We start from the raw sequence: 13,533 nt of genomic DNA, 5'->3' as shown, positions 1-13,533 counted from the left end.
TGCCAGTGTTGTGTGGGGCTGTGCTCCTATCATTAATGACAATTCAACTAGATCAGACCCTGAAGGAAGAGGTAAAGTGTAAGAATCCAGACCAGACTTCTGCTCAGGCCACCATACCTGCAGCAGCCCCTCCTCTATCATGATCATTGTAAGAATTGTTGTGGTCCATTTTCAGTGTGCTCTGAACTTAGAGATCATAAAAGAATCAAAGACTGAAAGCAGGAAGCCCTAGGTCCCCCATCTCCTCTAACTGGTGCCTGGCAGTTTGCAGAGTTGCAAAGTTACAGGCAGTCTTCCTTGTGACTGAAGCTGAAAAGAGAAAAGGGGTGGTCTTAACCATGAATATCCCTTAGATGAGGATTTGATTCCTGAAATAATCTGATGGGGGAATTTGGGAAAGAATTTAAATGCCAGAATATGGGAAGGAGAATTGTGAAAAGCGGTCTCTGGGACATGACACAGTTGTTGCACACACAGACTCACAGTGGCTGTGGTTCCCTGAACAAGATCAAGCTTGTCAACACTTTAGCATGGATGGAAGAGGGTGTGACAAAGCCTCACTCCTAACTGAGGAGCTATTTGCACTTGATAGCTACAGAGATGGAGAACCACTCTTTCATATGGAGGGGACACCCCGGCTAGTTGCCAGTGTTCAAGTGAGTGACCCCACAGCTGTTCATATATACTAACTGAGCTATACTTAGCTTGAAATTTCATGAGCAAGTTTCATCCTTTAAGAGAGAAACAACAAAGAGGGGAACTCAAATCAGAAGGAAATGATAATAGTCAAAATAGAGTGAGAAGTAAAGGAGAGACAGACAGACACAGACAGGGAGACAGACTCAAAGTCAGTAGATTCTTTGAGGACAACCATCAGGTACAATTTAAAAATATAAAATAAATCAGGCAGTGGTGGCATACACCTTTGTATGTACTCAGGAGGCAGAGGCAGGATCTTCTCTGATTTCCAGGCCAGCCTGGTCTTCAGAGTGAATTACAAGACAACCAGTGCTACACAGAGAATCTTTATCATATAACAAAACAAAACAAAAAAACTTTACCATGGTGGCACACACCTTTAATCCCAGCACTCAGGTTGCAGAGGCAGGTGTATTTCTAAGTTTGAAGAAGGTCAGGGGTACAAAATAAGACCATATCTCAAAAACAAACAAACAAACAAAACAAAATAGGAAAATTTAAAAAGCAGGAAACAAAAAGCAAAACAGTAATAAATAAACATCATCTAGCATCTATGAACTTTATCACATACCCTTAATTACCACTTTCAACCCAATCAAACTGATGATTTTGTTCATATATACAGATTCTTGGAGAAGAACATTCTTCTCTTTTCATTTCTTTTTATTTTAAGAGTTTTTAGTTACAGCATTGGAGATCAAACTCAGGGTCTTGAGCAGATTAGGCAAGTATGATTATCACCAAGCTAACCTTCAAGCCCTAAGGAAAATGTTGAAGCCTAACTTTACCAGGTGAAACAAATTCCTTCCCAAGACTTCAGATTCCAGCATCTTTTCCAGTAAGTTGAGTCAAAAAAAATCTATCTTGTCCCTCTAGATGAATTTCACACACACACACACACACACCTCACAGGAATGGAGAAACTCAGAGTATGCACAAGCATACACATTTGTGCCAGGACCCCAACTGTTTGAGGCACAGGCTTCATGCTGGAAGTGGTAACAAGTATTTAATAGAAAAACACAGGCCACCATTTAAAAACAATTCACTATAAGTATTAGGTGGGTTTTTATTTTTTTAATGTTGTTGTTGAGGTTGTTGTTGAGGTTGTTGTTGAATGTAGCCTTGGCTGTCCTAAAATTCACTTTGTAGAAGAAGCTGACCTCCAGCTAAAGAAGCCTGCCTCTGCTGGAATGGGGTTCATTTTGTGACACTAGGACTACTTTCTTATTTATTTATTCATTTTTAATATTTCTTTTTAATTAGGCTTTTTGAGGTCTCCCACAGAATCTGATGACTTTTTTTTTTTTACTCTCTCTTTCACTCATTATTATTTTATTTGGTTTGGAGCTAGAATCAAATTCCAGGCTAAGTAAGTCTTAATGTTGACCCACAGTATTGTGCTACTGTTAATTTCCCAACTTTGATATACTGTGGTTCTACACAACATTTTTATTTTCAGAAAACAAGCCCTGAGTTATTTGTGGTAAATATTACAGATAACTTTGCATGGGTTTCGTTACAAAATTACATAAACTAAGTGGATTAAAACTCCTGACATTCAGTTAGGTATGTGAGTTGACTTGGTAGCATGCTTGCTTCGTATGTACAGAGCCTTGGACTCTATCCTAGCAACACAGAAATTCAGATGTGGTGGAGCACACCTGTAATACCAGAACCTGGGAGGTGAAAGCAAGTGGATTGGAAGTTCAAGGTCATCCTTGACTACACACTGATTTTTCAGCTAGCCTATTTTCTGTCCTTGAGACTCTGTCTCAAAACACCAACCAACTCTTATGACATCAAAATCACTAAGAATCATTTTGCCTTACTATTAGTGAGGCAATGGTCTGCAGCTTCACGGTCTCTCCCTCAGGGAACCCCTGGCCTGCCCCTCCTGAGCCCCTGCTTTGCTGAAAATCTTTGCTGTCTTTTCCTTGCAGCTGCCCAACTCCGGTATCTGCCTTGATTATCACATTACATTTTCCTGGTGTTTCAGTCTCCACATGGTTACCCTTCAAAAACTAATTAAAACTCCAACAATATCTTTTTGAGGTATTAGAGATCAGGACATGATATATTTGTTTAGACCTGGAACAACTCAACACTCTAGCCAACAGTAAAGACCATTTTTTATTGATAAGTAAGCAATCTTTGCCCGTGCACTTACCTAATAGCCAAGAACAAAAAGTGTGAGTCTTTAAAGGGTGAGCTCAGATGAATGTCTCAGATACAAATAGTAGTGGGTCCATAGCTGTTGGCTTCTCTGTGGGTTCTCCTGGTCATTGGCCTCACAAACATAAACATAAACATGAATATACATAAACACATACACATATATATATATGAATATATCTCTACCCTCTAAATTTTCAGATGTCCAACCCTCATGATGCCTACACATTATTTATTTTCTCTTTGTATCTGGAAGGCCTCATTAGCACTGGTTCCTCCAATGACTCTAGCCCAACTAACAGTCTCTTGTGATCCCTCTACTTACTTCAAAATCGAAAAAAAAGCCAGATAAAGCTAGGATTGTTTGTGGATCCGACTGAAACAAATGTTGGAGGATTTGGACAAGTATGATTTTTTTGTTTTCCTAGAAAGAAAGAAAGAAAGAAAGAAAGAAGTGAAATACTTAAATAGAGCACCATAAAGAGTCCTGGCTATCCTGCTAAATTAAGTCCAAATAACCATGACAAAGGATGCAAACTGGTTCTGGCTGGTCTAGACAGGGGGGGGGGGGGGGGGGGAAGGGAAGGAAAATGATGCCCATACACTGGCTCCTCAACTAACAAAGAAAATAAGAGCATACAAGAGAAAAGAAGCAGAAGACAAGATCTGCTGACTCGCTGCCCTGGGCTTCCAGGTTAGTCCTTAATAGAGGGCAGCAGCTGAAACTGGGGAGAAGCAGGCTATGTTGCCATGTGATTGGCCTGTGCTTCACTTCCTCTCATTAGTGGTGGTGGTTGGGGGAGGAGGGCTGGCAAAAGGAAGACAGATAGGATTGTTGACAGTTTGGTGTAGCTCTAAATCCTCAGGTCCCGGTATTCTACAGATAATGAATATTGCAGTGACTCTGGGTATGTAGGCTTCCTGATGAATCCAGATAATGGATCTCCAAGGCTTCTGACTGTACAGATAGATCCCTTCATCCTCTGTTTTTTATCATTTTATGTGTGCCACCATTATTTAGCGTTTAAAAGGAGCATGTAAATGAGGGCAGGCATCTCTCTCTCTGACCCGATCCTCCTTGATCCGGATTGTCCAGGCTGGTATGGAAATCAGGCTCCTCCTGTCTCAGAATCTGGAATGCTAGGATTACAGGTGTGTAGAACACTTGTGGCTAAATTTCAAGTTCTAACTGTGATTACCAAGGCTCTTCTTCTCCCTGACTTAGGCTGTCAGTGTTTTGAAAATATTAAGTGTGGGGGAGGGACCAGCAGTGAGAAGGCTCAGCTGATTGTACTTGACATCAAGCCTTGAAGACCTGAGATGATGGTGGAGGGAGAAGTTTACTCCAGCAAGTTTTTCTCTGATCCACTATCCATTCATAGTTGGATAAATAACTGTATTAAACACTAAAAAAGTTAAGTGGTAAATCTCAAAAATAAAGAACTCATTAGTATTAAATGTTTTTACTGTGTATAATTTACATTGCTCTATTTTATTATAAGTCATTACTAGTAATTTGTTATACCAAACATATAGATTAAACTTCTGTAGGCATATATATTGAAAAAAAACTATATGGTGTCCCATCCTACCTTAGTCCTTAGTCTCACATATTCAATGGGCACTTTTGGATGGGTATAGATGATCAATGTAAATATATGTATATGGAATATAGGAGTATATATGAATATATATATATATATATATGTATATGTATATATATTCACACACACACATACACACATACACACCACACACATATATGGTGGGAAGATGGTCAGGTTTTTATTTCAACTTTGAATTGATCAAACCTGCCTTATACCTCCTGTTTTTTTTGTATTCATGCCTGGCTTGATGTGAAACACAGCCATGGTCCTTGAGTGTGTCAGGCAAGTACTCCTCTGTACAGTGTGTCTAGTGTTGTCATTGTAGTGCCACCCCACTCCCAAGAAAAAAAGCTGCTGCAAAGTCTGGGAACCTGAGTTTGATCCAGGGGAAGGAGAAAACTGAACTCTTTTGAGTTGTCCTCTGTACTGAACACATAGACATGAACACACACACACACACACACACACCAGGAGTGAGAACAACAGGTGACTTGCCAGGGTCACCTGGCTGTCAGGGACCTAATCACACTGAGTGAGCTGGTTTCTAACTGTGGGCTTCTGCCTGGGTGTTGTGGGGGAGGGACTCCAGCTGCATCTTAGAGCATAGCCTCCTGAGATCTCCTGTAGGATGAATCCCCCCACCCCAAACCCTGCATCATACAATCCCACAGTCACTCACACAAACACCCCTCTGAGAGCTTCTACACTTGGAACTGACAGATGTGCAAGGCAGCAGCTCAGTGAAGTCAGTGAACCTTGTGCAGCTGAAGCCCCAGCTTTTTGAATGAAAAGAGATTATTTCCAGCAAGGCTCAGGGAGGCTGCATGAGCACATGCTTGGTGTGCACATTTGTGTGTGTGTGTGTGTGTGTGTGTGTGTGTGTGTGAATAGCTGTACATGTGAAAATATGAGTGTTTGTCTTCTTCGTCATAAAAGCCATACTTATTGTGCTCAGGATCTTACTGCTCACCTAAAATCCCATCTCAAGAAGATGATAGAGGCCTTTAAGAAGGATATGAATAATTCCCTTGAAAGTAGAGGGGAAAAAACAGGCAAACAGAAGACCTTAAAGAGGAAACAAATCCCTTAAGGAAGTATAAGAAAATACAATCAAACAGGTGAAGGAATTGAACAAAATGGTCTAAGACCAAAAAATCAACAAAGAAACAATAAACAAATCACATATGGAGGAAATCTTAGAGACAGAATGCCTAGGAAAGAGAACAGGAACTACAGAACTACATATTCAAGCATTACCAACAGATTACAAGAGTTGGAATAAAGAATCTTAGGCACAGAAGATATCAAAGAAGATATGGATACATTGGTCAAATAAAATACAAAGTAAAAATATTCCTAAATCAAAACATACCCGTGATTAGGGACACAGTGAAAAGATCATGCCTCTGAATTGTTGGAATAGGAGACAGTGAAGATTGTCAGTTCAAAAAGTCAGAAAACATGTTCAATAAAATCATAGAAGAAAACTTCCAAAACCTAAAGAAGGAGATGGACATAAACATATAAGACACTTACAGAGCATGAAATAGATTGGACCAGAAAAGAACATCCTCCTGCTGCATGATAATACATGATACATGAAAACTAAATGTACAGAACAAAGAAAGAATATTAATAGAAGACCAAGTAACATATAAAGGTAGGCCTATCAAAATTACACCTGACTTATGAAAAGAGACTCTAAAAGTCAAAACATCCTGGACAGATGTCATGAAACCCCTAAGAGACTACATATGCCACCCCAGACTACCAAATCTAGCAAACCTTAAAATTTTCTAGATGGAAAGAAGCATGATATTCTACGAAAATACCAAATTTAAAATATCTTTCTACTAATCTATCCTTACAGAAGATACTAGAAGGAAGACTGTAACACAAGCCAGTTAAGTATATCCAAGAACACATAAAAAAATTAATCATCTCACAACAAACCAAAAGTATCACACATGCTAGCATACACACACACACACACACACACACACACACACAAATAAACACACACACACAATGCTACCTTCAAAAAGAAAATAACAGGAACTAAAATCTCTCATTATCTATGGACCCAAATTCTCAATATAAGACACAGATTGATATACTGGATACACAAAGAAAATTCATTATTCTGATGCATAAAAGAAACACATGTCAGAAACAAAGACTAACAGAAACCTCAGACTAAGAGCTTCAAAAAAAAGTTTCCAAGCAATTGGTCCCCAGAAACAAGCTGGAAAGGCAGGACCAGCCAGGAGACACAGGCCTCACAAGTGGCAGGGCAGCCAGGACAGGATCCTCGATACCTCAGACTACACCTAGGAAGGACAACAGATCCACAGCCCTCTCTGCACCTTTCCAGCAAGTGGACAACCTGTCTCCAGGGTATGCTCTGACCCCAGGACTCAGGAGGGATGACCGATCCACAGCCATATGAACTGGGTTTTACCAGAGGAGAGCTGATCTCCCAGAAGTGCTGACACAAGCTTACAGACCCATAGGAAAAATAAGCTCCAGACAGAGACAGCAAGAACATCTACCACAAGATCAACAGATGGCGAAAGGCAAACTCAAGAATATTACCAACAGAAACCAAGATGACTTGGCTTCATCAGAACCTAGTACTCTGACCACAGCAAGTCCTGGATATCCCAAAACACTGGAAAAGCAAGATTGGGATCTAAAATCATATCTCACGATGGTGATAGAGAAATTTAAGAAGGACCTAAATAAATCCCTTAAAGAAATACAAGAGAACACAGGTAAAGAGGTACAAGCCCTTAAAGAGGAAACACAAAAATTCCTTAAAGAATTACAGGAAAGCACAACCAAACAGATGAAGGAATTGAACAAAACCATCCAGGACCTAAAAATGAAAGTAGAAACAGCCAAGAAATCACAAAGAGAGGCAACTCTGGAGATAGAAATCATAGGAAAGAAGGCAGGAATCATAGATGCAAGCATCACCAACAGAATACAAGAGATAGAAGAAAGAATCTCAGGGGCATAAGATACCATAGAAAACATTGAAACAACAGTCAAAGAAAACACAAAATGCAAAAAGTTCCTGACCCAAAACATCCAGAAAATCCAGGACACAATGAGAAGATCAAACCTAAGGATAATAGGAATAGAAGAGACTGAAGACCTCCAACTTAAAGGGCCAGTAGATATCTTCAACAAAATTATAGAAGAAAACTTCCCTAACCTAAAGAAAGAGATGCCTATGAACATACAAGAAGCCTATAGAACTCCAAATAGACTGGATCAGAAAAGAAATTCCCCCCACCATATAATAGTCAAAACACCAAATGCACAAAACAAAGAATGTTAAAAGCAGTGAAGGAAAAAGGTCAAGTAACATATAAAGGTAGACCTATCAGAATTACATCAGACTTCTGAAAGCCAAAAGATCCTGGGTTGATGTTATACAGAACCTAAGAGAACACAAACACCAGCCCAGACTACTATACCCAGCAAAACTCTCAATTACCATAGATGGAGAAACCAAAGTATTCCATGACAAAACCAAATTTAACAATATATTTCCACAAATCCAGCCCTTCAAAGGATAATAAATGGAAAACTCCAACACAAGGAGGGGGACTACAACCCTGAAAAAGCAAAAAGGTAATCTTCCAACAAAACTAAAAGAAGATAGCCACATGAACGGAATTCCAACTTTAACAACAAAAATAACAGGAAGCAACAATTACTTTTCCTTAATATCTATTCATATCAATGGACTCAATTCCCCAATAAAAAGACATAGACTATCAGATTGGGTACATAAACAGGACTCAACATTTTGCTGCATACAGGAAACCCACCTCCGTGAAAAAGACAGACACTACCTCAGAATAAAAGTCTGGAAAACAATTTTCCAAACCAACAGTCTCAAGAAAAAAGCTGGAGTAGCCATTCTAATATCGAATAAAATCAACTTTCACCATAAGTGATCAAAATAGATAAGGAGGGACACTTCATACACATTAAAGGTATGATCTACCAAGATGAACTCTCAATTCTGAACCTCTATCCTCCAAATGCAAGGGCATCTACATTCATACAAGAATTTTTACTAAAGCTCAAAGCACACATTGCACCACACACAATAATAGTGGGAGATTTCAACACCCCACTCTCTGCAATGGATAGATGATGGAAACAGAATCTAAACAAAGACACAGTGAGACTAACAGAAGTTAGGAAACAGATGGGTTTTACAGATATCTATAGAACTTTTTATCCTAAAACAAAAGGATATACCTTCTTCTCAGCACCGCATGGTACCTTCTCCAAAACTGACCACATAATTGGTCACAAATCAGGCCTCAACAGATACAAGAAGATTGAAATAGTTCCTTGTATCCTATCATATCAGCATGGACTAAGGTTGCTACTCAATAACAACATAAACAATAGAATACCCACATACATGTGAAAGCTTAACAACACTCTACTTAATGATAACTTGGTCAAGGAAGGAATAAAGAAAGAAATTAAAGACTTTCTAGAGTTCAATGAAAATGAAGCCACAATATGCCCAAACTTATGGGACACAATGAAAACAGTCCTAAGAGAAAAACTCATAGCTTTAAGCGCCTCCAAAAAGAAACTGGAGAGAGCATACACCAGCAATTTGACAGCACATCTGAAAACTCTAGAACAAAAAGAAGCAAATTCACCCAAGAGGAATCAAAGGCAGGAAATAATCAAACTCAGCTTGAAATTAACCATATAGAAACAAAAAGAACTATACAAAGAATCAACCAAACCAGGAGCTGGTTCTTTGAGAAAATCAACAAAATAGACAAACCTTTAGCCAGACTAACTAGAGGGCACAAAAACAGTATCCTAATTAACAAGATCAGAAATGAAAAGGGAGATATAACAACAGACACCAAGGAAATCCAAAAAATCATGAGATCCTACTACAAAAGCCTATACTCAACAAAACTTGAAAACCTGGATGAAATGGACAATTTTCTAGACAGATACCAGGTACCAAAGTTAAATCAAGATCAGATCAGTGATCTAAACAGTCCCATATCTGCGAATGAAATAGAAACAGTCATTAATAGTCTCCCAACCAAAAAGAAGCTCAGGACCAGATGGGTTTAGAGAAGAGATATTTCAGACCTTCAAGGAAGACCTAATACCAATACTCCTCAAACTACTCCACAAAATAGAAACAGAAGGATATCTACTTTGCTTGTTCCCTCTCAAAAAAAAACCCTATTCCCTCCCCTCCCTCTGCTCACTAACTCACCCTCTCCTGCTTCCTGGCCCTGGCATTGCCCTACACTGGGTCATAGAGCCTTCACAGAACTAAGGGCCTCTCCTCCCATTGATGACTGACTAGGCTATCCTCTGCTACATATGCAGCTGGAGCCATGAGTCCCACCATGTGTACTCTTTGGTTGGTGGGTTAGTCCCTGGGAGCTCTGAGGGTACTAGTTAGTTCATACTGTTGTTCCTCCTACAGGGCTGCAAACCCTTCAGCTTCTTGGGTCCTTTCTCTAGCTCCTTCATTGGGGACCCTGTACTCAGTCCAATGGATGGCTGTGAGCCTCTACTTCTGTATTAGTCAGGTACTGTCAGAGCCTCTCAGGAGACAGCTCTATCAGGTTCCTGTCAGCCGGCACTTGCTGGCATCCACAATAGTTTCTGGTTTTGGTGATTGTATATGGGAAGGATGCCCAGGTGGTGCAGTCTCTGGATTGTCCTTCCTTCAGTCTCTACTCCATAGTTTGTCTCTGCAACTCCTTCCATGGGTATTTTCCCCCTTCTAAGGAGGGAAGTATCTACACTTTGGTCTTCCTTCTTGAGTTTCATGTGGTCTGTGAATTATATTTTCTTTGACTGATATATTGACTTCTTCCATCATATCTTCTGTGCATGAGATTTTCTCATCCAACTCCTGGATTCTGTTGGTAATGCTTATGTATGTAGTTCCTGTTCTCTTTCCTAGGTTTTCTATATCTAGGATTACATCTGTTTGTGTTTTTTTATTGTTTCTATCTCCCTTTTAGGTCTTGAACAGTTTTAGTTATATCCTTCACCTGTTTGGTTGTATTTTACTGTATTTCTTTATATTTATTTGCTTCCTCTTTTAATGTCTTTACTTGTTTGAATGTATTTTCCTGTATTTTTAAGGGATTTACTCATTTCTTCTTTAAAGGCCTCTATCATCTTTATAAGACTGGATGTAAGATCATGTTCTTGATTTACAGTGTCATTAGGATATCCAGACTTTGTTGTAGCAAGATAGCTGGGCTCTGCTGGTGCCATATTGCCCTGGGTCTTGTAGATTGTGTTCTTATGTTGTCACTTAAGCATCTGGTTTTTCCTGGCATTTGCTGGATGGTCCTGACGACTGCAGGACTTCTCAGAAGTGTGCAGGGAGCCATGGTGCAGAAAATGGAAGCCAGGGTACCTAACTCTGCTGTTGGACCCCACTGGAATGTTGGATTCATGTTGATGGTAGTTCTTGCAGGCCTCCAAGGGGAAGCAGGTCGCTCTTGGGGTCCCATAAGTCTCTTCTGGACTAAAGGGCAAGCCCACACCTGCACAGTGGAGTTCAGGGGACCATCCACATTTCCCCTCTGTCAGCTGTCATCTGGGCAGACCTGACTGGTTAGTCTTCTAGCCCTGAAGACTTCCACATAGAAGTAGGACTCTCTTGGTGTCTCAAATGGCTCCACTGGAATGAAGAGTGAGGCCAGAGCTAGATAATGGAGTTCACGGGACCACATCCAACTCACATCTGCAGGCTGTGTCCCAGAAAGATTCAACTGGCAACAATCTCAACTTCCTGACACCCCTTGGTTTGTATTAGATACTACCTGTATACTTGCTATACTCACTTTAAAAAAAAATAGGTTTGGCCCAATGTCACCCTATATCCAAGCTAATAATCCCCCTGACTAAAAATCTCATGTGTTGGAATGGCAATATGTGTGGTACATCTGGCCATAAGTGTTTTAAAATATGTGCTTCCCACATGTTAGAAATTTTGAGTTGACATCCTATTTAATTTATTACTTTTTTATATTCTCTAAAAATCTAATTCCTTTCTCATTCTCATGTGTACATTTTCTTCTGAAACCCCTTCCTACTTGGAGGTAATTATGGTTGCTTCAATCAGTATGGTAAGGGGACTATTTATTGGATCATGAGCAACTTATGAGTGGCTGCACCACTGAAGAAAATGGAACCCTCATCAAGTACTCTAACTCCCCATAGACTCACAGTGAGGGCAGATAATACTCTGTCACGATAGCATGACTTCTTGCATTTTTCCCTATAGGGAGTTTGACAGTCTAAGTTCTAACAGTACAGTTCTTCAGATTCTGATAAGGATCCCTCTTATATGTCACAACAATAAGAGAAAATGAAAATCTGCCACATGCAGCCATTCCACTGTTGAGGTGTCTGGATGCACCTGGCATGCTGGGCAAGAAGAGGCAGAGCAAAGGATGGAATAGGGAGTCCACATTCCATGTTTCTCTTTAGATTGTAGGACACCACTATACACCAGACTGGAAGGGGAACAATGTGGTTTGGGAAAAATGCTGTGTTTCCCAATCTCCTATCTGGGTACCAGGTTCCACCAGTACCCACACTGAAGTGTACTGTGTAGAGAGGTAATTAGGAACAGGGCTCTATGGTCTATGAGTACTCTTGGGGTATCTGCATACAAAGCAGAAAAGCAGAAGCTGAGACCTAGTAGAACAGGTCTGGTCCAATTGGGAGTGAGTGCTGAGTACCTGAGGACTGGGGGAAGAAAAGAATCCTTTTTCAGTTGTCTTTGGCATGGCTCTTTTAGGCAATTTTTAATGAAATAGCTGTCTGAGATGATTTCTGCATGTTCATATTGCTTTATTGGGGGTGGAGTGTGGGTATATATACTTTATTGGGGTGAAATGGAGATTTCTATACCTCTTCTGGGAAGGGCATCATAAGAATACCCCAGAACAGAAGGTCATTAGCAGGTCTCCAGGTTATCCAAATCCATCAGTAGCATGGAGAAGAACTCCAGGTTTTATACTAAAGGACTGACTGCTGTGGTCCTCTTGGTTGGGTGTCCTGTTACCAGTTCCAGAGCAGGTGCAGACTCAAGTAGGAAGCAGCTCTGCTCCTGGTTTTCTCGAATGTCTGAGATTCCTGGGGTTTGAGTTCACTCAGCCTTACAAGTTCTTAGCCTTTCTGGTAGCATGGTCCCAGATGCCCGGCAACTCACCATGTTGATGACTTTCATTTATAATAATAAATTCCCCAAGAATCCAGTCTTTTCTGCTTGACCCATATTAAGTTATTCTGTGGAACTGCCTTGGGGAACCAATGCCTCTCATTAGGCTCCAGTATTTGACACCTCTCAACACAACCACTTTGCAGACCAAGGTTCTAGCATGTGAACTTGTGGGTCAAAAAATGGGGGTGGGGGGAGGCGCGGGGCGTGGCCGCGGCGCAGGGGCGTGGCCGTAGCGCGCAGGCATTCTCGTGGCGGGTGTCTGCGTCTCAGAATGGAGGGTCTTGCCATTCATCTGAAGAACAGAGGTACATTATAAAGTCCAACTTTTTCTGCTGCATTCCGTGAGGAAAATGGATATAGCAAGTCCCCCAACTTCCAAATGTATCACATACTGGAAAAGAAAAGTGAAATCTGAGTATATGCAGCTTCGGCAGCTCAAGCGGCTCCTGGCAAATATGGGAGCAAAGGCTCTGTATGTGGCAAATTTTGCAAAGGTTCAAGAAAAAACCCAAATCCTCAATGAAGAGTGGAAGAAACTTCGAGTCCAGCCCGTTCAGCCAATGAAGCCCGTGAGTGGGCACCCTTTCCTGAAGAAGTGTACCATAGAGAGCATTTTTCCAGGTTTTGACAGCCAGGATATGTTGATGAGGTCTCTGAACACTGATGCATCGGTTCTGATCATGTATTCCTGGTCCCCTCTCCAGCAGAACTTCATGGTGGAGGATGAGACGGTTTTGTGCAATATTCCCTACATGGGTGATGAGGTGAAGGAAGAAGATGAGA

General features: G+C 40.7%; 1 protein-coding gene across 1 annotated transcript in view; it reads right to left on the bottom strand.

The window, feature by feature from the left end:
• Nucleotides 1-3,582, bottom strand: part of LOC116100418 (NACHT, LRR and PYD domains-containing protein 4A) — a 40,125-nt gene extending 36,543 nt beyond the window's left edge. Inside the window, exons 1-2 of the mRNA XM_031384232.1 lie at nucleotides 3,553-3,582; nucleotides 3,200-3,298 (exon numbers count right to left, since the gene is read on the bottom strand). The gene's annotated coding sequence lies outside the window, so the exon portion shown is untranslated. The remainder of the gene's footprint in view (nucleotides 1-3,199; nucleotides 3,299-3,552) is intronic.
• Nucleotides 3,583-13,533: the final 9,951 nt, after the last annotated feature.

This window comes from Mastomys coucha, unplaced genomic scaffold (genome assembly GCF_008632895.1).
Source record: "Mastomys coucha isolate ucsf_1 unplaced genomic scaffold, UCSF_Mcou_1 pScaffold21, whole genome shotgun sequence".
NCBI lineage: Eukaryota > Metazoa > Chordata > Mammalia > Rodentia > Muridae > Mastomys > Mastomys coucha.
The sequence above is the reverse complement of the archived record's forward strand: the minus strand, read 5'-3'. Positions and strand labels throughout refer to the sequence as shown.